This window comes from Protopterus annectens, chromosome 5.part0 (assembly GCF_019279795.1).
Source record: "Protopterus annectens isolate FY-2018-M chromosome 5.part0, PAN1.0, whole genome shotgun sequence".
Classification (NCBI taxonomy): domain Eukaryota; kingdom Metazoa; phylum Chordata; order Ceratodontiformes; family Protopteridae; genus Protopterus; species Protopterus annectens.
Genome location: NC_056735.1, coordinates 1,894,358,560 through 1,894,382,966, shown reverse-complemented (window position 1 = coordinate 1,894,382,966; position 24,407 = coordinate 1,894,358,560). Strand labels below are relative to the sequence as shown.

The window sequence follows — 24,407 nt, the reverse complement described above, 5'->3', positions numbered from 1 at the left end:
CAGGATACATACCCAAAGAGTGGCGTACGGCAACAGTGGTCCCACTTCACAAAGGCGGTGCTTCTACGGACCCTGGAAATTACCGCCCCATAAGCTTGACGAGCCTGGTCTGCAAAGCTATGGAGAGGATCATTATGGAACTCATAAACAAAGACATTGGGGACCTACAGACATTGGATCCTACCCAATTTGGCTTCAAGGACAGATCCTGCCTTTTGAACTTGGTCGACTTTTTTGAAACAGTCACTAAGGCCATTGATGAGGGTAAGGCAGTTCACACAGCCTACCTTGACCTTGCAAAAGCCTTTGACACAATATCCCACTCGGGCATCATAGACAAACTCACCAGCTTAAATGTAAACCCATATGTCACGAGATGGGTTGCAAACTGGCTCAAGGACAGAACCCACAGGGTCAGAGTTGCTGGAGCTATGTCAGACTCTAAGCCAGTCACAAGCGGTGTCCCACAGGGCTCAGTCCTGGGACCCCTCTTGTTCGGCATTTATTTTTCCGAGGTACAGGCAAACATAGGAGGATTGTGGCTGACAAAGTTCACAGATTACTGCAAACTGGGCGCCATAATTGATACTCCAGCGGACACAAACATCCTTCAGAGAGGCCTCATAGAAACGGATAATTGGTGCCAGAGCCATGGCCTTAAGCTGAATGCCAAAAAATGTATAGTCATACCCTTTGGGAAAAACAAAGTACCCACAAATTACCACATAGGTGGTAATCCATTAAGTACGGAAGAGGTAATCAGGGACCTAGGGACCCAGGTTGACAGTAACCTCTCATTTGACACATTGCCAAAGTGGTTAAGAAGACCTTCTATATTGCCCACCTTATCATGAAGGGTTTCACATCTAGATCAAGAGAGGTCATTGTGCCCCTGTACTCTTCTCTTATCAGGCCTATGATTGAGTACAATGCCCCATTTGGGATGCATCTTACCAGACACCTGCAGCAGTTGGACAGACCCCAAAAGTTCCTCACCAAGAGGATAAAGGGTCTTAAACATATGTCATATGCTGCCCGACTGAAAAAACTCCAGCTCTATTCAGTCGCATACCGCCTACTCAGAGGTGACCTGTGCCTGACGTATAAGGCCATGTCCAATCCAGAATTAATGGACATGCTCCATCTCAGAAAATCCAAATCCATCAGAGCCATGAGAGCAAGAGACTTAAACCTCAACACAGAAATAAATAGGACGTGCTGGAGGGACAGATTCATAACCCAGAGGCTCCCTACACTCTGGAACAGAATCCCAATCCATGTTAGGCAGAGCCCCTCACTAACTCTATTCAAGACAAATCTTGACGAGTGGATGGGAGATCATAGGTTTACCCCGGGGGTCATCTCTGTGTCACTACTAGACAGAGGCACAGTAAACTAAACCCTAAATGGGCGTAGTATTCTCATCCTAAGGGGTGGTGAAAGCCACACACACTCTGGCTAGGCTTATAAATGCCCTAGGGCAGATAGCCTAGTACGAACCTATGAACCTATGCAAGGATATGCTCTCAAAGTTCTATGCAATTTTGGTCCCTCTACAGTCTTCCTTTATTAGACATATTCTCGAGTGAAAGGTTTCTTTTGATGTGTACCTCAATGTACCTTGACAAACAAAAGAAAAGTACAGTTGTGTACCTACCATAAATGTAGATGTTTGAGTGTATTCACTGTTGCAGTCATTTCACTTGGGTTATCCTGCTGGCAGGCTACGCGCAGGTCGGCCTGAATTCCAAAGTCCTGGTCCAGCGTCGGTTGCCATCACCTCTTCCCTGACGTCAGTGTGCCAGGGGTATACAAGATGCAGCAGATATCATTTTCTTCATTTTTTCTTGCCCCAGATGTCAGGTGCCCCCAAAAGGGTAGGCTAAAAACATTGCTTATAAAGAGCATGCACTAAAATAAACAATACCTTCATCTACAAGCAAATACACCACATAGGTTGTATAGAATAGAGAAGTACAGATAAGTCCCAGCAAAGAAAGGGGGATGGTGGGTGGGTGGGTAATCTGGACTGCAACACTGAATACACTCGAACACCTACATTTATGGTAGGTACACAACTGTACTATGTTCGTTTTTCACTGTTGCAGTCATTACACTTGGGTTGAATCCCAAAGCTGAGGTTGGGCGGCTGGGTCTAAATAGAATTAGGAGTGGCTATGAGGCCCTGCAGAACTGCAGTGGCAAAGCCTGCTCTGGATTTAGAGTAAAATAAGTGGTAGTGCTTGGTAAAAGTGTGCACTGAACTCCAAGTTGCAGCCTCCAAAATTTCCTTGGTTGGTACTCCTCTGAGAAAGGCTGCTGTTGTAGCTGCTGGCCTGGTCGAATGTGGCCTAATGCCCTTAGGCACTGATTTGCCATGCTGTGCATAACAGAAACGAAAGCAGTGTCCTATCCATTTTCAAATGGTCTGCTTTGAGATAGCCTTTCCTTGTGATCTTGCAGCATATACTACTAAAAGTTGCTCAGTCTTTCTGAAAGTCTTAGTTTTGTCCAAGTAGAAGCGTAGCTGCCTGTGTATGCCCAAAGAATGCAGAAGTCACTCCCCTTTATTCTGGGGATTTGGACAAAAAGTAGGCAAATGAATGATTTGATTAAGAGATGCACTGGATACTACCTTTGGCATAAATGTTGGGTTTGTCTTTAGAGAAACCCTGTCCGGATGGAAAATGATAAAAGGTTCCACTGCCATTAATGCCTGTAACTCTGATACTCTTATTGCTGAAGTTATTGCTAGGAGCAGAGCTGTTTCCCATGATAAGAATTTTATTTCCGCTGTATTGGTTGGCTCAAAAGGAGGCAGTGTGAGCTTTTCCAAGACAAAATTGAGATCCCATGCAGGTATTGGTGCTCTCCTTGGAGGTCTTGGGTTTTTGGCCCCTCTGAGGTACTGCCTTAGCAGTGGATGTGAAAAAATAGGTGGTTCCGTATTGTAAGCTGAAATGGTAGAGGCATGGATCTTAATTGATGAGAAGGATAGGCCCTTGTCCAACATCGCAGTTAGGTATTGTAAAATCTGAGGGATATTTGGAACAAGCGGTTCAATTCTTTGTGCCTGATTCCAAGCCCAGAATCTCTTCCATTTTTCTGCATAGGATTTTCTGGTGCTGGGCCTCCTGGCTTCCAAAATGACATCCATAACTGCTTTAGAGAGAGGTGTGTTTTGATTGGTTATATTATTCACCATGCAGTCAGATTTCAGGTTCTGAGTTGGCTGTGCAGGATCTGATTGTTTTGTTGGGTCAGAACATGAGGAATTTGAGGTAAAGTCCAGGCTGGGCCTTGAGACAAGCTCTTTAGGATTGGGTACCAGTACTGGCGTGGCCAGTCTGGGGCAATCAATCATTTTTGGCTTCTCTTGTCTGACCTTTAGAAGTACCTTGGGGAGGAGAGGCAGTGGTGGAAAGGCATAAACTGTCAGGGTTTTCCAGATGAATGATAGAGCATCCACCTTCCATGCTTGTGTGTGATAAGTCCTTGTGCAGAACCACTGTAGTTGACAGTTGTGAGGGGAGGCAAATAGATGTATGTCTGGGCATCCCCATTTCCTTGTTATCATGCTGAAGACTTATGGATCTAGTTTCCATTTGTGAGGGTCCATGAGGTTTCTGCTTAGTTCGTCTGCCAGAGTATTTGTCTTTCCTGGCAGGAATTGCGCTTGCAGATGCACTTGATAGGTCAATGCTGTGTTCCACAAGTTCATGGCTTGTCTGCAGAGGGGGTAGGAATGTGTGCCCCCTTACTTGTTTATGTACCACATGACTGTAGTGTTGTCCATCTTTAGCAATAGTTGTCCTGGATGGAGTAGATCCTTGAAGGCTGTCAGGGCATTCTGTACAGCTAGCATCTTTTTGATTGATATGAAGATGCATTTGGCTTGCGGGCCACATGCCCTGAATACATTTTCCTGCCATGTGTGCCCCCCAGGCATAATCCGATGCATCTGTTAGTGTCTGCCTGGCTGTGGGTAAAGTGAATGGCTGTCCCTTGTTGTGGTGACAGGCCAGTGCCCACCATTGAAACTCCTGTTGCAGGCAGGGGATGAGAGTAATTATTGTTTCCAAGCGGTGGCAATGTTGAGTCCAAACACTTTTTAGATACCATTGTAGCTTCCTCATATGCAGTCTTGCATATGGAATTAACAGAATGCAGGATGCCATGAAGCCCAAAGCCTGCGGAATTTTTCTTGCAGGTAACTGGGTCTTTGTTGCCATTATTTGGATGTAATGAGTCAGTTGCCTTTGTCTGGCGTGAGATAAGCCATCTGGGCAGTTGTATTTAAGCTTGCACCCAGGAATATTATCTCTTGAGAGGGCACTAGTTTTGATTTCTTTTTGTTTACTGTGTACCCCAGGCAAATTAGTAATCTTTTTACAAACGCCAGATGCTTTAATAGAATGTCCTTGCTTTCTGCTTGAATAAGGCAGTCGTCCAAGTAGGGATATATCTGAATTCCTTTTTGTCTGCAAAATGCAATTACTGGTGCCAGGCATTTTGTGAAGACCCTGGGCGCAGTAGATAAGCCAAAGGGCAGTGCAGAGAATTGGTAGTGTATTGAGGCAGCTATGAATCTGAGGTATCTTCTGCAAGATTGTCTGTTTGGGACATGCAGGTATGCCTCTGAGGTCCAAAGTTCCGAGCCAAGCCTTCTTGCACAGCATGGGTAGACGTTGCTGCAGTGTCAACATTTTGAATTTTGGAACTTCCAGAAAAGTATTTAGAATAGACAGGTCCAGTATTGGTCTCCAAGCTTTGTTCTTTCTGGGTACCAAGAAAAGTCTTGAGTAAAATCCTTGTCCCTGCTCTTGCTGTAGTACTCTTTGAATAGCCCTCATGTCCATGAGAGATAAAATTTGCGTTTGTGCCTCTGCCCATTGATTGTGTGGCAGGTCTGGCATACCTTTTGCCTTTGGCAGGGTGTGAAAGTGGAACCTGTATCCCTGAGAAACAATATTCAGTACCCATTTGTCCTGGGTAATCATGTGCCAATTTTGTGAGGAAGGTGCTAGCTTTCCCCCTAAGGGTGCTGCCAAAAGGTAAGTGCTTGGCATTGGCAGTGGGAAGTCATTGGGACTGTTTCCTATAAGGTTGTGATTTGACTTCTCCACTTTTGGAGGCGGGAGCACCCCATTGTTTAGGCCTGTATGAACCTTGGGCCTGAGATCTGCCTCTAGGGCGTCTGTATCTGCCTCTTTGTGGCCTGTGACACTGGAAAGGACCAATTCTTAGAAGGCCAGTTCTTGCTAAATCTGGGTGGCTGAACCTGAAAGAAATCCTTGACTGTCTGCATTGATTTAGCTTTATCCTCCATTTTCTTTAACACCTATTCTGCCTTAACACCAAACAAAGTTTCATGCTGTAATGGAGCATCCAATAATTTTGCTTTAAACATGATCAGGCAGAGACTGTTCCTTTAACCAAGCATGCCTTCGAATGACTTGAGCCTGTAACTGCGGCCCTGCAAGAAGCCTCTAGTGAATCAAAACCATATTGCAAAGTAGGTTTTCCCACTTGTTCAGCTGCATGCAATAAATCCTGCATTTCCTTGTTTTCAGGACATTCAGAGTTTGTCAGCATTTTCTGTTTTAGCAGAGACATTAGGTATTGCTGATATTTAAGCATGTGAAACTGGCAGTTTAAAGCCCTTACAGCTAAAGTAGCAGAGGTGTAAACCTTTTTCCCCCATCTGTCCAGAGCTCTAGAATCCCTATCAGAGGGAACCGTTTTTTTTTGCAGTGGAAGCCTTGACCCCTTTGGGACCCTGAGATATAGTTTCTGGGTCAGCAACAGGGTTTTTATAAAGACATTTATGTGAATCTGGAACCCTGTAATACCTATCTGGCTTAACTGGTGCAAGGGGTAAAGAATCAGGAGACAGACAGGACTCAAAAAATACATAATCTACAATGTCTAGCACAAGAGGGATAGCAAGAGGTCTGAGTTGAGGCAATGAAAGAAAATCTCTGAGCCTTTTCTTGGATTCTGAATAATCTTGGCTCTCCCAGTGGAAATGCTCCCTCATGGCGTGCAGGGTTTTCCCAAAAGAATAGTCCTCAGGAGGAGAGGCCGAAGGGATAGATTCTTCAGCATCAGAGTCCTCGTAGGAAGGAACAGAATATCCCTGTTCTGAAGAGGAATCAGAAGAAATAGAAACTTGATCAGAGGAATCAGTCAGTGTCTTGCCTAGGCCTTTTATCAGGAGGGGGATGGGAACCCCTGATCAAAGTAATTAGGTCCTCGGCCATTTTAAGCATCTGTTTCTTAGGCATGGATGACTGTCTGGGAGAATGCTGTACTTGTTTCTTTGTCTTTAAAGGTGTTCTAGACTTTGTCTTGGCTGTTGAAGTGGTCTTGATAGAAAGCTGTGTAGGTCTGAAAACGCCCTCAGAAGCCGATGCCTGCTCAGCGACTCCAGACCCATCTGAGGGAGTAGTTTCCGTAGGCCCAATACCTTGAGTTTCCAGAGGCCTAGTTGTCTCCACGTGGGAGTCGGAGGTGGCCTGTGGCTCTGAGGTAGCGGGTGTCAGGGGCTGCGAAAGCGCCTCACTGAGAACCGGCGACTGGCCTAGAAGAGGCTTTAACGTCTGTTTTGGACCTTGGATGCCTGTCCTTTTGTTCTTCCATGCACTTTTTATGAACTCTGGTCGTCGGCTGTTCCGACGGCATTATATAGTTAAACCTTCGGCCAAAGTAATGGAAAGCAAAATCGTACCGATGCTTAATAGTGCGTTGGTTAAATCTAGCACAAAACCGACAACTAGCAACATCGTGGTCAGGGCCTAGGCAAGGAATACAGTAAGAATGAAAATCCTTATGAGGTATTTGCTTCCCACAAGAAATACAATTGTTAGCTTTTACTGACATCGGTCTGGAGCAAGAAAAAGTTTCCCCAACGGGGTACTTAGCCTTATTGAAGACTTCGGATGTGAAATTCAATTTTGAAAATCTCAGGAGTCGGCCGACCGGCACTTGCAAACTGCTTTTGCTTCGGGCACCATGCGGCAAGAAAGACTGAAGAAAATGGCGTCGGCTGCATCTTGTATACCCCTGGCGCACTGACGTCAGGGAAGAGGTGACAGCAACTGACGCCGGACCAGGACTTTGGAATTCAGTCCGTCTGCGGGTAGCCTGCCAGCAGGATAACCCAAGTGTAATGACTGCAACAGTGAAACACGATGAACATCCAAGTTTCTTAACAAGATTTTTATACTGCACAATCTAAGCTATCCTGAAAGCCACACAAACATTTATCCCGCTATGCTATCTAGTATAGACACCTGGGCTGCATCTCTATTTTCAACACTTCAAGCACTAAAATCCCTGCAATTTTTATCTCTTCCACCACTACAGAATTGATGGCCTAACACTCATGCCAAACACCCAAATCTTCATTGCAAGAAAAGCACCACATGCTGGTGTAACAGATTCATAACCCAGAGCATTCCATGCTTTTGGAATAAACTTCCCCTATAAGTATAACAAAAGTAACACCCAATTTTCAAAAAGTCAACTTTACAGTTTGATGGGAGACCATAAACTTTTGCCTGAGGCATACAGAAATCTCCTTATCAAAATAGCCAAAATGCTTTCATTGTCAAGAAGAACTACTGCTAAGCTTTTTGATGCCTCTCTGGCTACAATTTTAGTTTGAACCTATGACAAAGACAACTGTTCATCCTGGCTACAAGATGTCAATAAATGGAAAACTGTTCACTTATTTTGCAAAGCTGGATTTGACAAGCTCTTCAGATGGGGAAGAGTAAGACACACTCCCCTCAGATGCAAGCATAAGTCAAAGCATTTTCACAGTCCAAATCATTGAGAGGCAAGTTCCAGATATGAGCTTCCTTGGGGTAAATTTCAGGGCCCAACTGCCACGGACCCTAGCAGGTTGTCAAGGTCAGTCTCAGCTAGCTAGTGTTCAAGTCCTAACCAATCCCTGACAGCAGTAAAAGACCTTGGAACTGAGGAGGCACATACACAGCTCCCACCTTAAACGAATACATCCTGAGGTTCTTGTACTGCTGTTTTATCTTCATATGATCAGCTACAGCTTATGGGTTTGGGTGAATGTAACTTTGTCGAACTTTGCTCCTGCAATACAGAACCAGTCTGTGGGCTAAGATAAGCAACCACTTACCTTCCCAAAAATGATGCATGCCTGTCCCGCATGAGAATCACAATGTAAACTGTTCATCTACTACTACCTACCACTCTAAGAAGCCAACTACATATTAAAATTCATACAACCTACAGTAGACAATCCATATGCAACTTCTAAGCTAGCTCTTCCACAACAATATGGCTAATACATTTTGAATAAACAGCATTCTGGAAGCAAGGTGCTGTTTAAAATTCTATACTTCTCAATACCATTAAGCAGATTTGACTAACAGTTCATTTGAGTCTATTTTTAACACAATATAATTGGCATATGTTGCTGTAAATGAATCAATATGCTAATGCATACAATTCACACTATAAAATCCATTTTGGTGGCGCAGTGGTGTAGCTGTTATCATTGTTGCCTTGCAACAAGAGGTCCTCTGGTTTGATTCTTGGCTGGATTGCCTTCTATGCGGAGTCTGCATGTCCTCCCTGCATTCACATGGGTTTCTTCCAAGTGCTCTGGTTTCCTCCCACATTCTAAAAGACATGCATCTGGAGCGTTTCTCCCCGGGCCTCTGCTGAAAATGGGCTGTGTCCAGTTGGACTTTCTCTGTAAACAAATGTTAAATAAATAAAATTATGTGGGCAAATACCCTAACATGTACATAATCTATTACTATGTACATGCGTATACAATGAGCATAATCTGCTTTAACGGGCCTGCAGATAATGCTAACCTGTTTGCACTTCCTCTGTGTCACACAGCTGAAACAGAAAAAAAGCTCTTGGATCAGGTCACTTGCCTGAACAGCAGATGTGCAAATAAAGCATAAAAAGGTTCTAAGTGCATACAGACTCAAGCGACCAGATTTGGTAGGGGAGGAGGGGTGCACCCCTCCTGACATGAGGGTGGGGTGGAGAGGAGCTACCAATCATAGCTCTCAACTGTCCAGATCTTCACAGAATGCTCAGATTTTTTACTCTTATTTTTGGTCTGTTCCTCAAAATTTGTGGTTTTCTGGCAATTCACTGGTATGATCTGCAGATTGAAGTCACTAAATAATGTGATACAGTTCAGTTTCAGACTTCATATCCTTCAGAAAATGCATGCTGAGTTTATAAGAGCAATATTTAAATCTGTCCCTATTTTTGGGCCCGTGTTCTCCTCATTATGTCACGCTTTGTCCAGATTTCTTGTGCTAAAAGGTGATAGGTATCCTACCAAAATACAGCACAAGTTCCTTTGGAGCAGGACAGGATTGCAAATTTATAGCCAGGGGTTAAGCTCAACTATACACTGATGAGTGGTAGACTTCAAGGTAGTACTGTAGGCCACTGTGGTGATATGGAACTTCCATATCTCCTCACAGGAGTGAGGTTCAATTATTATAAACACCCTCAGCTGTGAAAATGCCCATAAGGGCATAACCTATCCTCACTGCTGCCCAAATGACAGATCCTCTCCAAGCAGCTCATGGCCAAGCATGGAGAAGAGGGGATTCCCTGTGTATAGGACATATATGCATCATGTCATGGGGGGGACTTAATGGTCAGCAAGCATGGAGGTAAAAAATAACACCAAGAAAAAAAGTAGAGTGGCCTGGAATGTGGAAGCATCCTTGTGTGTTGCACAAAGTGCAGCATAATGTGTGGTGAACACTTCACCCTCACCTCATAAGGAATGGAGAATATTAGGAACATGCAAAAATTCCTTCACAGCCATATATATTTTATTTACTTTAACTGGGTAGGTTGACTAGTTTGTGAAACCTTTTCAGTCATGGCTTGAGCTAAAACCAGTCAAGTTTAACACATTAGCATTTAATAAAATACGATTGCATTATTAATTTACAATGCATGCCATTTTGTACTTGCACTGAAAATTTAAAATGAAACATTTACAGTACATGTCAGTAGTACCATGACACACGACAGGTGTAAATATAGTAGGAAGAACACTCAGATCTGCTCCGAGTTACAGCACAATGGCACTAAATATACAGAACCAACGGATATTGCCAACATCCTGGCAGATAGGTTCAGTGCTAACTTTACCCCTCTGTCATCCCCTAAAGGGCCCATCTCTAACAGAAGAATGCAAAGTTCATGTAATCACGGCTGCACAGGTAAAAAACACACTATCCAAAGCCAAGAACACAGCATCCATGGGACCTGACGACATCCCAGGCTGTGTTCTACATGAACTACAGAACGAACTGGCACCCCATCCAAGTACCATGTTCAATCATAGCCTCACCTCAGGCTATGTGCCCAATGAACGGCGCACAGCAACAGTTATACCACTCCACAAAGGGGGAGCCACCACAAACCCCGGAAACTACCGCCCCATTAGCCTAACAAGCCTGGTCTGCAAGGCTATGGAGCGTATCATCATGGAACTTATAAACAATAACATTGGTAATCTCCAAACTCAGGATCCCAACCCAGTTCGGGTTTGTAAAAGGCAGATCATGTCTCCTAAACCTGATAGACTTCTTTGAAGCAGTCACCAAAGCCGTAGATGAGGGTAAGGTGGTTCACACAGCCTATTTAGATCTCGCCAAGGCTTTTGACACCATCCCCCACTCTGGAATTATAGATAAACTCACTAAACTAGGTATAAATCCCTATGTCACAAGATGGGTTGCCAACTGGCTCACTGACAGAACCCACACTGTGAAAGTAGCAGACTCCAAATTCCAGCATCAGACCAGTGACAAGTGGAGTACCACAGGGTTCAGTCCTGGGTCCTCTCCTGTTTGGTATCTACTTCTCTGAAGTACAGGCCAACACACAGAAGGTCTTTGGCTAACGAAGTTCGCAGATGACTGCAAACTAGGAGCCATAATCACAACTCCAAAAGATGTGGACATCCTACAAAAGGGCCTTGCTGAGACAGATGCCTGGTGTCAAAGCCATGGCCTCAAGCTCAATGCCAAAAAGTGCATTGTCATTCCTTTTGGTAAAAACTCAGTACCCATGAACCACCACATAGGTGGTAGTCTACTTAACACCAAAAGTGTGATAAGAGACCTTGGGACACAGGTGGACAGTAGTCTCTCCTTTGATAATCACATCGCCACAGTAGTCAGGAAATCCTTCTATGTGGCACACCTCATCACAAAAGGTTTCTCATCCAGGAAAAAAGATGTCATTGTTCCACTCTACTCGTCACTCATTAGACCCATTATAGAGTACAATGCCCCTTTTGGTATGTACCTCACAAGACATCTACAACAACTGGAAAGGCCACAGAAATACCTCACAAAGAGGATTACCAGCCTCAAATAGAAACCCTATGCAGACAGTCTCAAAAAACTGCAGCTTTACTCCGTTGCATATCGCCTACTCAGAGGCGATCTCTGCCTAACACACAAAGCTATGTCAAACCCAGAGCTTTTAGACATGCTCCACTTAAAGAAATCCCAATCCCTACAAGCTACACGCTCTAGGGACCTAAACCTCATCACCACAATAAACAGAACATGCTAGAGGGATAGATTCCTGTCCCAGAGACTTCCCATACTCTGGAACAAACTACTTATCTATATCAAACAAAGCTCCTCATTAGCACTGTTCAAGAAAAATCTTGATGATTGGATGAGAGATCGGAAATTCACCCCAGGGATCACTTCTGTGGCTCTGCTCGACAGTGGCACAGGAAAATAATTTTCTTGGGTGGCAAAAGCCAGGGTACCTTTGGCTAGGCTTATATAGGCCCTAGGGCCAATAGCCTAGTACCTATCTATGAACCTATGAACCTATAAATGCTAGATATCTGTAAGATAATATTACAATGAAAGCAGAAACATGCAAAACACATACAGTGTACAGATGGCACAATCACAACACAGACAAATTCATAGTAACAAGTACATCATTTTACGTGCCCTGTTTGTAGTACAGTTGTACAAGTTCTACTTGCTTGTAACAGCAGATGTTCATACAACACGCTGCCTTACAGGCATTCGGGTAATAGCACCCTGCTACCCTCCTCTGGTAGTCCAACAAAGCTCAGAGTCCCTCCCACTACCTGTCTGTAGACTTATTTTATCCATCTTTGTTTACCAGGAAAGTCCAACTGGGTAATACCCATTTTCAGCGGACGCCTGGGAAGAAAAGCTCCATTTACTTATTTTGCATTATCCTGAGTTCAAGTTAAACACAGCAGTTACATTTCTATTTACATTTATATACAAACAGTAGAAGATTTTACAGAGGTGGAAGTTACTAAAGAGAATGCTAACATGGAATTTAGTTGATTGTGCAGGCAGCAGTTATGTATAAAAGTTGTTTTGTCATTTCACTGAGAGGTTGAGTGTATTTGGTTTAAGCAGAGTATTCGGAGAATATCATACAGTGAACACAGTCTCAACCTTGAGATGAGTATGTGCAGGATCAGGATTGGTTAAGTTGTTGTTTAAGCAGCGGTTAAAAATTATTGAGTCTGTCAGAGAGTTTTGTGTGGAAATACTATTCTAGAGTTTAGCAACGCACTGGAAGTACAGAGAGTCTCCTGCAACATAAGTTGACTTATTTGTAAGTAATAAGAATTTGTTACTAGTGCAGAGGTCCCTTGCTGGACAGTAGGTCAGCAATAAGTTATGTAGTGCACAACATTTTTCTGGATGATGAAAAAGTTTGAGTGCTGTACTTAGTTGTGAATATGTTAGGCAGTTATGCAGTTCAAGCCAGTTTAATTGCTTTAAGCTGTGACAACAGTGGGTCCTACAATGAAGATTGGTGACAAATTTAGCTACTTTACTGTAGCAGGAGCCAAATTTCTTTCTTTAAATATTGTTTAAGTTTGTTAGGATAGGAGCAGCATGTAAAAGAGTTGGCAAGATGGTGGCGGCTAGAGTTTTGCTTGCAATATCTGTAAGGAATCCATTGTTCCTATAAAGAGAACCTAGTTTCTAGCGAGTAGATTTAATGGTGCGCAATATATGCTGGTCATATCTGAGACTGTCAACTATTATAACACCTAGAAGTTTACTCTGGGGGTTACAGTTTCAATGACAGTATTTGCTGACTTTGTTAAAAAAACTGTTTTTGAGTTTTTGGCAACATTTCGAGGCAAAAAGCATTAACTTTGTTTTCTTTAGGTTGAGTAGGAGGTTTGATTCTTTGAGCCAGGTGTGATGGACCAATCACCTGGCAGTACAGAGAGCGTCTTGCAGACCCACAGAAGGACCTTTTCAGTTTTCTAGGGTCCAGCAAGAAAAGAAGATGGAATCACACACTTAAAATAACACCTACTGTTCCAAACCACACGCACCCACATCCCGACCCATCCACACACCCACACCCCGACCCACACACACACACACACACCCCGACCCACACACACACACACACACACACACACACACACACACACACACACACACACACACACACACACACACACACACACACACACACACACACACACACACACACACACACACACACACACACACACACACACACACACACACACACACACACACACACACACACACACACACACACACACACACACACACACCCACACACACACACACACACACACACACACACACACACACACACACACACACACACACACCACACACACACACACACAAACACCCACAGACACACACACACACACACACACACACACACACACACACACACACACACACACACCCACACACACACACACACACACACACACACACCCACACACACACACACACACACACACACACACACACACACACACACACACACACACACACACACACACACACACACACACACACACACACACACACACACACACACACACACACACACACACACACACACACACCCACACACACACACACACACACACACACACACACACACACACACACACACCACACACACACACACACACACACACACACACACCCACACACACACACACACACACACCCCGACCCACACACACACACACCCCGACCCACACACACACACACCCCGATCCACACACACACACACACAATACAGGCAATGGAACACCACTCAATGGCAGCTAAAACTATGTACATCCAAAGAAATGAATGGTGGCCGAGGACTGCCAGCAAGACAGTGCGAGTTCTACGAACATGTTCTGTTACAAGTAGGACATATGTCACTGTTTTTCGTTTAACATTCACAATGCCTTACTTGCATTCAGGTAGCTTCTCAAAGCTTACACAACTGGGAGGAGGAAGGATAAGTGTTCAGGAGCCCGTGAAAAATGGTTCCAGGGAAGCCTGCCCTGGATCTTAAAACAAAGCATCCAGCTTGTAGTGTTTCATAAAGGCATGGGCAGAGGACCAAGCTGCTGTTTCTAGAATAATTCTAGAATCCACTCCTTTCCAATATGCCACTGAAGAGGAAAGGGTTCTAATGGACTGCACCTTTACGTTGCCTGGATACACATCTAACATGGTGGGTATAACAAAAACAAGACCAGAAGACAACCAACGTGCAATTGTTTGCTTAGAGACAGGATGAACCTTCTTTGCCCCGTGTAGGAAATAAAAACCCTTTCAATCTTCCTGAAGGATTACAATTTCATTCTACAAAGGCAGTATCTGAGCTGCCAAGGTATGAAGTATTCTCTTCTCCCTTTTTCTTAGGTTCTAGAAGGAGGTTGCTAGATGGACGCAGTAAATTGGAGACCACTTTTAAAAAGAGAGAGTCTTCTTCTTAACACAATGCTATCCCTGCGGAAAATAAAGTAAGGCTGCCCCACCAAGAGAGCTTGTAGTTCAGACTCTCATCTTGCAGAGGTCAGAGCAATACGCAAGAGTTTTGTATGTTAAGACCTTCAGATCAGCCTGAGTGGTAGGTTCAAAAGGTGGTAAAAAGAAGTTATGTCTTACCATAACGTTCCATCTGTATTGTTGATCCTCATTCAGTCATTACGCATGGGTATTGGTTCTGACCTCAGAACTGAGCCGGTCATTTTCCAAGCTCGGGTCAGCTTCAAACTCTCGAGCTAAACTCTTACCCACAATCCCCCTCTCCCTTTTACCTCAGATTGAGTTTGCAAGTCAAAGAAGGCAGAGGCTACCTCTGGTCAAATAACCTAAGAGAACCGGATGGTGAGATCCACTAGAAACCACAGGAGGCAGAAGGAGGGAGGGTTGTAATGACTGAACGAGGATCAACAATACAGATGGAATGTTATGGTAAGACATAACTTCTTTATCTGATATTGTTAATCCTCGTTCATTCCTTACGCATGGGACAGAGTCCCCAGCTACCTCTATTCCTGGGAGGCTCTCATGGAAGGACATTCCTGAGCACCATAGAACCAAAAGATGCTCTTGCCCTGGAGGCCAAATCCAATTTGTAATGATTGATGAAGGTATGAGGTGTACCCCAAGTTGCAGCTGCACAGATGTCATGTAAGGAAGCTCCAACATGGAAGGCAGCAGAAGTTGCCACTGACCTTGTTGAATGAGCTTTCATGGTAGTAGGCAATGAGATATTGCAGTGTGTATAAATGAAGGTCACACAGTCCTTCAACCATCTAACTAATGTGACCTTAGCAACAGCAGATCCTAATCTAGGTCCAGAAAAAGCCAAAAATAACTGGTCAGATTTACGAAAGGGCCTAGTCCTGTTTAAGTAAAAACGGATTTGCCTGTGGATATCTAGGGTATGTAGGCAATACTCTCCTCTGTTTGAATGATTGGGAAAGAAAACTGGCAATTCAATGGCTTGATTAATGGACATTTCAGAGATCACTTTAGGCAGAAATGATTGATTAGTTCTTGGAGACACTATCTCTATGAAAAATCAAGTATGGACTCTTGATACACAAAACTTTAAGCTCAGAAATACGTCTGGCAGAAGTAATGGTGACCAAAAATAAGGTTTTCCATGACAAATACTTGAGGTCGCAAGAAGAGGCTGGTTCGAAAAATGGCATTGTCAGAGCTTGTAGAACTAATGATAAATCCCATGGTTGATTAGGGTCTCTAAAAGGTGGCTTCAGATGATTCACACCTTTTATGAAGGTCTTGCACAATTTGTGAGACATGAGAGAGGAATCTTGGACACCCTCATGAAAATTAGAAATTGCAGCCAAATTAACTCTAATGGTAGAGCCCGAAAGACCCAATTGAAAAAGGTCGGCCAGATAGTCTAGTATTATTGACACTGGTGTGGAGAAGGGATCTACTTGTTTATCTTTCAGTCAACAGGTAAATCTTTTCCACTTGCTCAGATAAGTAATTCTAGTGGAAGCCTTATGAGATGCAATGAGAATATCACGTACTGGTAAAGAAAGATCATTCTGCCTGGCAATCAAGGGAATTGGAGTAGCCAAGCTGTGAGCTTCAGGCTGTTCAAGTTGGGATGAATCAGGTTCTGTGGATGTAAGAGCAACTCCGGGGTTGGATGGAGAATCCATGGTCGATAGTAGGCGAGGCCAAAGGAAGGGGAACCAAATCTGTCAAGGCCAATATGGTGTTATGAGGATCACCTTGCTCTTTAACCGACGCGCTTTCTTCAGAAACTGGGGAATGAGGGGAAAGGGTGGAAATGCATAAAGAAGACCCGAGGGCCAATTGTGGACTAGAGCATCCCTGGGTGACTGTCCCGGAGGGGGAATCAGGGTGAAGTAGTTGCTGCATTTGTAGTTCGTCGTGGATGCAAAGAGATCGCAGAAAGGATGGCCCCAGTGGTGGAAGATCTCTGCCGCTATCAAGGGATTCAGGGACCACTCATGAGGTTGAAGAATGCACCTGCTGAGTCTGTCTGCTATTACGTTGGAACTCCCGGGAATGTGCGTTGCTAGAAGAAAACAGTTGGTAGCCATCGCCCATTGCCATATCCTCATGGCCTCTCGACAAAGAGTGTAAGATTTGGTTCCACCTTGCTTGTTGATGTACCAGACCACCGCCATGTTGACTGATTGGATCGTAATTGTCCCAGAAGGCAGCAGAGGATGGAATGCTTGCAACACCAGAAGCACCACCCTCAGCTCTAGAACATTTATATGCAGATGGATCTCCAGTTGGGACCAAGTGCCTTCGACTGTCTGTCCCTGACATAGCCCCCCCCCACCCCAGCAGGGAGCCATCTGTGGTCACTGTGGCCTTGGGTTGCTGGGGGGGAGAAGGGGCGAGACCACTGTGACAGATTGTGTGTCATCCACCAATTTAAATCCCGTTTGCACCTGTGGGTTACTCGAGTCATGGCTGAAAGAGGATGCTGAAAAGGATACCATTGGGTGAGCAGTAGCCATTGTAGAAGCCTCTTGTGAAACCTGGCTAGGGGAAAAAATGGTGATGGAGGCTGCCATGGAACCCAACAGCTGTAGAACCGAGTGAGCCGTGGATTTCTCCCTTGAAAGGATTGGAATCAGTTGTTGCTTTATCCTTAAAATTCTGTGCTGTGGAATAGCAGCTCTACAGTTCTTTGTGTCCAAGATCACCCCTATGAATTCTGTCGACTGAGATGGGGTGAGATTGGATTTTTGCCAGTTTATGGTTATGCCTAGCCTCTGAGCAGCGAGGAGAGAGTATGCCAGGGCTTCTTCCAGTAGATGTCTGGTGGGGGCAGAAATGAGCCAGTAGTCTAGGTATGGAAACACCTGGAATCCTTGAAGTCACAAGTGAGCTGTGACAACTGCCATGCACTTTGTGAACACTCTGGGGGCTGTACAGAGTCCGAAGGGCAGTACTCTGAACTGGTAGTGACTGGCTCACGCACGGAAGCGTAGAAATCTTCTTGATGGCCTGTCCACTTTTATGTGGTAGTGCGAATCTTGAAGATCTATCGAGCACATCCAATCGTCTTTTTCCAAAAGCAGGAGGATATTGTTGTACTCTTACAAACTTGTTCAATAAACTGAGATCCAAAATTGGTCTCCAGTCCCCGGTTTTCTTTGGCACCAAAAATGGTCTTGAGTAGAATCTAGATCCTATCTGGTCTGGAGGGACTATTTGGAGGACTCTCTTTCTTAGCAGCTTTTCTATCTCTAGCGCTGTTCTTCCCTTTGACTGGGTGGAACATCGGGAAGGTTTTTTGAAGGGACAGGACAAAGATCGAAGGGGATATGATAACCTCTGGTTATAATCCTTTGTACCCAAGAATCGGTGGTGATGGTTTGTCAGGCAGAAGGGTACAAGGAGAAATGTCCCCCAACCACCTCCACAGGAAAGGAGTCGGGCCGCTCTTCAGGAGGGCTTGTAGGATTGACCAGGGAAAGAATCCCTGGAACCCTGGTTATGCGGACCCCCCTCTGCCCTGAAAGGAGAGTCTTCCCTGCGAGTTTCCCACTCTGCCTCTAGGGGAGAACTTGGCCTGTGTGTCACAGAAAGGACCCTGAGATTTCTTGAACTACATCTTCCCACTAATTTGGTTTTGGGAGAAAGCACGTTGAGGAGAATAATAACGGACACCTACGGCAGAAAGGGTCTTACCCTCCTGTTCACATCTGGCCAGTGTGCTTTTAACTTTGGGCCCAAACATCGAGGAGGCCTCAATGGGAGCATTAAGAAAGGAAGCCTTAAAGGGTTCCGCGAAATTGCACAAGCGCATCCAGGCGTGTCGTCTCAAGACCACAGCTGAACCCGCTGCTCTAGCTTCTCCTTCAGATGCATGAGATATCAATTGCATAGAGGAGTTCGATATTGATTCAATGGTGGCCAGATAAAAGGCCACTTTGTCATGGACCTCATCAGACAGCACCAGCCAAGGTTTCAGAAAGCTCAGAAATCAGATCCTTTTGAAGCCTGGCAAAGTGGGCCATATAATTCATGGACCTGATAGTATAGGTCGCTGATGCTAAGGTGCACTTCCCTATCCTGTCCAGGGCCCGGGACTCTTAGGTGGGTGGACAGTCTGGCTTTCTTCTTGTGCCAGATCCTTTTTTGTTGCGGCCGCCACCACCAAAGTATCCACAGGAAGACCTTTTGACTAATGGGGATCCGTAGCAGTGGGGGACAAAATCTTATCTGGCCTCCGGGGAATAGCTTAGACAGTATCAGGAGCCTTCCAAGCACGATAAGCCAGACAAGTTCATCGGCAGGTGGAGTAAAGTACAGTTGTGTACACTTACCATAAATGTAGATGCTAGAGTGTATTCACTGTTGCAGTCATTACATTTGGGAGGCTGGAGCCAAACAGCATTAGGAGCAGCTATAAGGCCCTGCAGAACTGCAGTGGCAAAGCCTGCCCTGGATTTAGAGTAGAGAGGCAAATGATAATGCTTTGTAAAGGTGTGAACAGAACTCCAAGTAGCAGCCTCTAGAATGTCTTTGGTTGGTACTCCCCTGAGAAAGTCTGCTGAAGTAGCTGCAGCTCTGGTGGAATGAGACCTAATGCCCTTGGGCACAGGTTTACCATGGTGTAAGTAGCAGAAATGGATGCAGTGGCTTATCCACTTTGAAATTGTCTGCTTTGAAATAGCCTTGCCTTCTGATCCTGCCGCATATGTCACTAGTAATTGCTTAGTTTTTCTTAGAGCTTTAGTCCTGCTCAAGTAGAATCTTAGCTATCCGTGTACGTCCAAGGAATGCAGAATTCTCTCCCCGTTGTTCTGCGGATTTGGGTAAAAGGTTGGCAGATGAATTGTGTAAGAGCCGCACTGGAAACCACCTTAGGCATAAAAGTAGGATTTGTCCTTAGCGACACCCTTGTCTGGGTAAAATATGATAAAAAGCTCTACAGCCATGAGGGCCTGTATCTTTGAAACTTTCCTTGCTGAAGTAATTGCTAGTAGCAGAGCTGTTTTCCATGATAAGAACTTTACATCAGTGGTAGCAGCTGGTTCAAATGGAGGCAGGGTGAGCTTTTCCAACACGTAATTGAGGTCCCATGCAGGTAATGGTGATCTTCTAGGAGGCCTTAAATTTTTGGCTCCTCTAAAATACTGCTTTACTATAGGCGGAGAAAAGATTGGTGGCTCTGTATTGTAATGAATAATTTTAATGAACAGGCAGGATAAATGCTTTCGTCTTGTGTACAAGACTTCATCAGATGCCTCAAAGTTACATTACATTTATACCATTACATTTATACCAATTTCAATTAGTTTTATTTTAAATTTAATGGCACATAAAACCATATGCAAAATGAATAAAATGACACTTGCATAAACTGTAAGTAAATCCTGAAACTTTTAAAATTGTTCCTTCATAACTTGGTAAAACCAAGATTAGTAAAAATAAATAAAAAATGTATACATATTTAGATTTGTACAGTTTTAGCCGTTAAAACCGGCTTAATAGTAATATATTCATTTAAACCGGGAAAAATGTTAGACTTTAGCCTAAGCTGCCACTTCAATTCCCTATTCAATTCCCTATTTAACAATACATTTTTAACATCTCCCCCTCTGGGATTTTCACTACATCAATAATCCCTAATTTGAAACCACTAAAGGAAAAACAGTTAAGGAATATTAGTGAGCCTCACAATTTGGACAAGGGGGAAAAAATGTTGTTGGATGATTTGAAGACTCAAACTGATTTACGTATTATGAAGCCTGACAAGGGTGGTGGAGTAGTACTTTATGGAACAGAAGAATATAATAACGCTATAACAAAAATTTTGCTCGACACCAATACCTATTCTCCAGTTTCCAAAAACGAAATTATTGTAGCCTATGGTAGAACTGATTCCTTGTTAGAGGAATATTTGTTAGAAAATAGAATGGATGGTAAAACCTACTATTTTCTAAAGCAAACCAACCCTATCATCCCAAATATTTTTGGGGTACCCAAGTTACATAAATGTGTTAGAGATCCCCCTTTCAGACCTATTTTTTCCGCTACGAATTCTAAAACTTACCCTCTGGCAGTATTTGCGGATTTCTGGACAAAGGAAATCACAATTAAGATGGACCATTTAATTAAAGATTTGAGGCAGTTTTTGAGCAAATTAACAAATGAGGTATGGAAGGAAAGCTTCAGCTTTCTCACCATAGATGTTAAGGATTTATTTACTAGCAGAGACAGGAGGGACATCAATTTTTTAGTGATAGCATCTACAAGTTTTCAACAATGTCTAAAGATCAAATTCAGTTGATTCTTGAATTAATGGAGGTGGTGCTTGACCATAATTATATATGTTTCCAGGTTGAACATTATCAGCAAATTAGTGGCGTGGCAATGGGGGCAGCTTGTGCCCCCATTTACACTAATCTGGTATTGTTAGAATGGGAACATAGGTATGTCTTTAACTGTCCATATAGTAACAATATACGTCTTAACATGAGATTTTTGGACGATATATTTGTTCTATGGGAAGGAGGCAGAGACTGTAGATTCCTTCATGCAATATTTAAATGAATGTACTAACTTTTTTAAATTTACACACACGTGGGATAAATTTAGTATAAATTATCTTGACACTACTATTTTTCAGACCAAAGAGGGGTTTAAGTCCAGAATTTTTAGAAAAAGTATATGGTGTAATAGTTTTTTGCATTACACTAGTAATCATCCCATGTTTCAGAAAAAAAGTCTCGTAAAGGGACAAGCAGTACGTATCGCAAGAATGACCTCAGACAAAGCAGATCTAGCTGGGGAACTCAATTTTCTTGGTGAGAAGTTTATGGAGAGGGGTTACCCAAGAGAGATGGTCCAGGGGGTGCTAGATGAAATATATAGAAGGTGGGGTACTAGATACAAGGCTTTATTACGAAAACCTTTGGATGAACTTAGAGAAAATAAGTTTCAAAGGGCATGTTTAACGGAGTTTAATGCCTTTACAGGAATCTTTACTGACATTATAAAGGCTAATTGGAGTATGCTTAAAACAAATAAAGAGTTGTATGAAGTAGTGGGACATGAACCTATATTCTCCTTTAAAAGTGTAAAGAATTTTAAAAGATAATTTGAACAACTGGATGTGTCTAAATGCGTAATTAAAAAGGTAACTAGTTCATGTGGCAACTGCAGGCAGTGTCCACATATTACTAAGGAAGACAGTGTACGTTTACAAAATGGTTTGAATTGTAGGGTGTGGTTTTGTAAAGGTAACAAACACAAAAATGATAGTGTACTTGGCTATTTGTCAAAAGTGTCCTGCATTCTATATAGGAAAGACAGAGAGGGCTCTTAAGGATAGAATGTATGAACATTTTCATGATATTAGGATTAAGAAGGAGACTAATGCACTGTTTAAACACTCCATTGACTGTTCTTCCTTTAGTGGTTTCATTCGGGATTATTGATGTAGTGAAAATAAATCCCAGAGGGGGAGATGTTAAAAATGTATTGTTAAATAGGGAAGTGAAGTGGCAGCTTAGGCTAAAGTCTAACATTTTTTTCCGGTTTAAATGAATATATTACTATTAAGCCGGTTTTAACGGCTAAAGCAGTACAAATTTAAATATGTATACATTTTTTATTTATTTTTACTAATCTTGGTTATACCAAGTTATGAAGGAACAATTTTAAAGTTTCAGGACTTTAAAGTTTATGCAAGTGTCATTTTATTCATTTTGCATATGGTTTTGTGTGTCTTTAAATTTTAACTAATTGAAATGGGTATAAATAAAATGTAATGTAACTTTGAGGCATCTGATGACGTCTTGTACACAAGACGAAAGCGCTTATCCTGCCTGTTCATTAAAATTATTTGCTACCAACTGTGGGTTTGGACCTCTGCTTTACGTATTTGCTGAGTTCTCTACAATTATATTTTTCGATCTGTATTGTAATGAGCCGAAATGGCAGAGGCATGGATTTTAATTGATAAGAAAAATAGGCCTTTGTCAAGCATCCCAGTTAAGTATTGTAATATCTGAGGAATATTTGGTTCTGCTGCATCAGTTCCTTCTGCTTGACTCCAAGCACATAATCTCTTCCATTTGTCAGCATAAGATTTTCTAGTACTAGGCCTTCTGACTTCCAAAATGACATCCATCACAGCTTTACTGAGAGGTGTTGTTTGTATGACTACATGGTCAGCCATGCTGCCAGGTTCAGAGTCTGTAGTTGATTGTGCAGGATCTGATTTTTTTGCTGTGACAATAATTGTAGTCTTTGAGGCAAGGTCCAAGCTGGGTATTGAGACAAGTTCAACTCGAACATACCAACCACGGAATACTGAAGCAATCCAAACACTAGGACCCACAGAGAAGATACCAGAATAATTCCAACTTTAATGCAAAAATTTACAAGTTTACCTAGGTTTCGTCTTACATTCAAAGACTTCATCAGAACAATACATTCAAAACCACACTCCCCTTATATTTACTTCTAAATTAATGAAAATTGATTAATTTCCCAATTGCACCTATTTAATATTAAAGAAACATACCCTTCTAATATTCTGCACTAATAAAACTAAATACGCTCAATACAGGATTTATACATATAAAATACCTTTCATTTAAACCTCATAAATACAACATTGTGTTCACATATATAAAAAACACATTAAACAACACTAAGAACATTAAAATTATTGAAAACTACCTTATGATAAATAACAATGTTAAAAAAACTCAAATTTTAATGGAGAAACATTAACCTAATATACGTCTTAATTTTAATAGGGGAGCAATACTAATATATTATTAATACCCGGAAAGGTAGTGGCATCTAACCTTATTTGCCACTTCATTTCACAGATATCTAAATGAACATCCAAGACACGCCCCTGACTATCCTTAATTTGCTGTACAACACAAAATTTAAATTCGTGCTTCAGATGCGGTCTAATATGCCTAGCCAGGGCATTAGTGTTCTTCATGTGTTTAATATCCAACACATAATCACCAATCCTTTCTCTTAAAGCTCAACACGTTTTTCCTATATAAAATGCAGGACACTAATTGCACCTAGCTAGATAAACTACATTTCTACTAAAACAATTAAAATGCCCCCTAATATATATAATTTCTTTGGCTATTACTATTTTGTTCTCTGTGGTAAAAATGTACTTACATAAACTACATCTACCACACTTAAAATTCCCTACTGGTCTAAAGGAATTTAAAATATTAGAATGAGCACTTCTCTCAAAGGTTTTTGAAGGATTTGTCCTTCCTATATACATTTTTAGGGGGAATTTTTATTCTCTTATGAACACATTCTCATCTAATTTCAAAAGCTCCCAATTCCTCTGTATAACTTTAACTAAAAATTCAATATAGTAAGTGTAAGTAGTAATAAAATACAAAGATTATCTTCCTTCCTTTGCATCTATTTGTGCATTATTAACTTGTAAACCATATCACTGACCTCCTGTGCACCAACTTTTAAAATAGGCTGATGAAATCCTTTATTTCTTTTAAATGTAATTTCATC

The 24,407-nt window shown here is 42.6% G+C and overlaps 1 protein-coding gene across 1 annotated transcript in view; it reads right to left on the bottom strand.

Annotated features, from left to right (window-relative positions):
- Positions 1 to 24,407, bottom strand: part of GTF2F2 (general transcription factor IIF subunit 2) — a 2,274,453-nt gene that overhangs the window by 1,956,648 nt on the left and 293,398 nt on the right. The window lies entirely within an intron of this gene.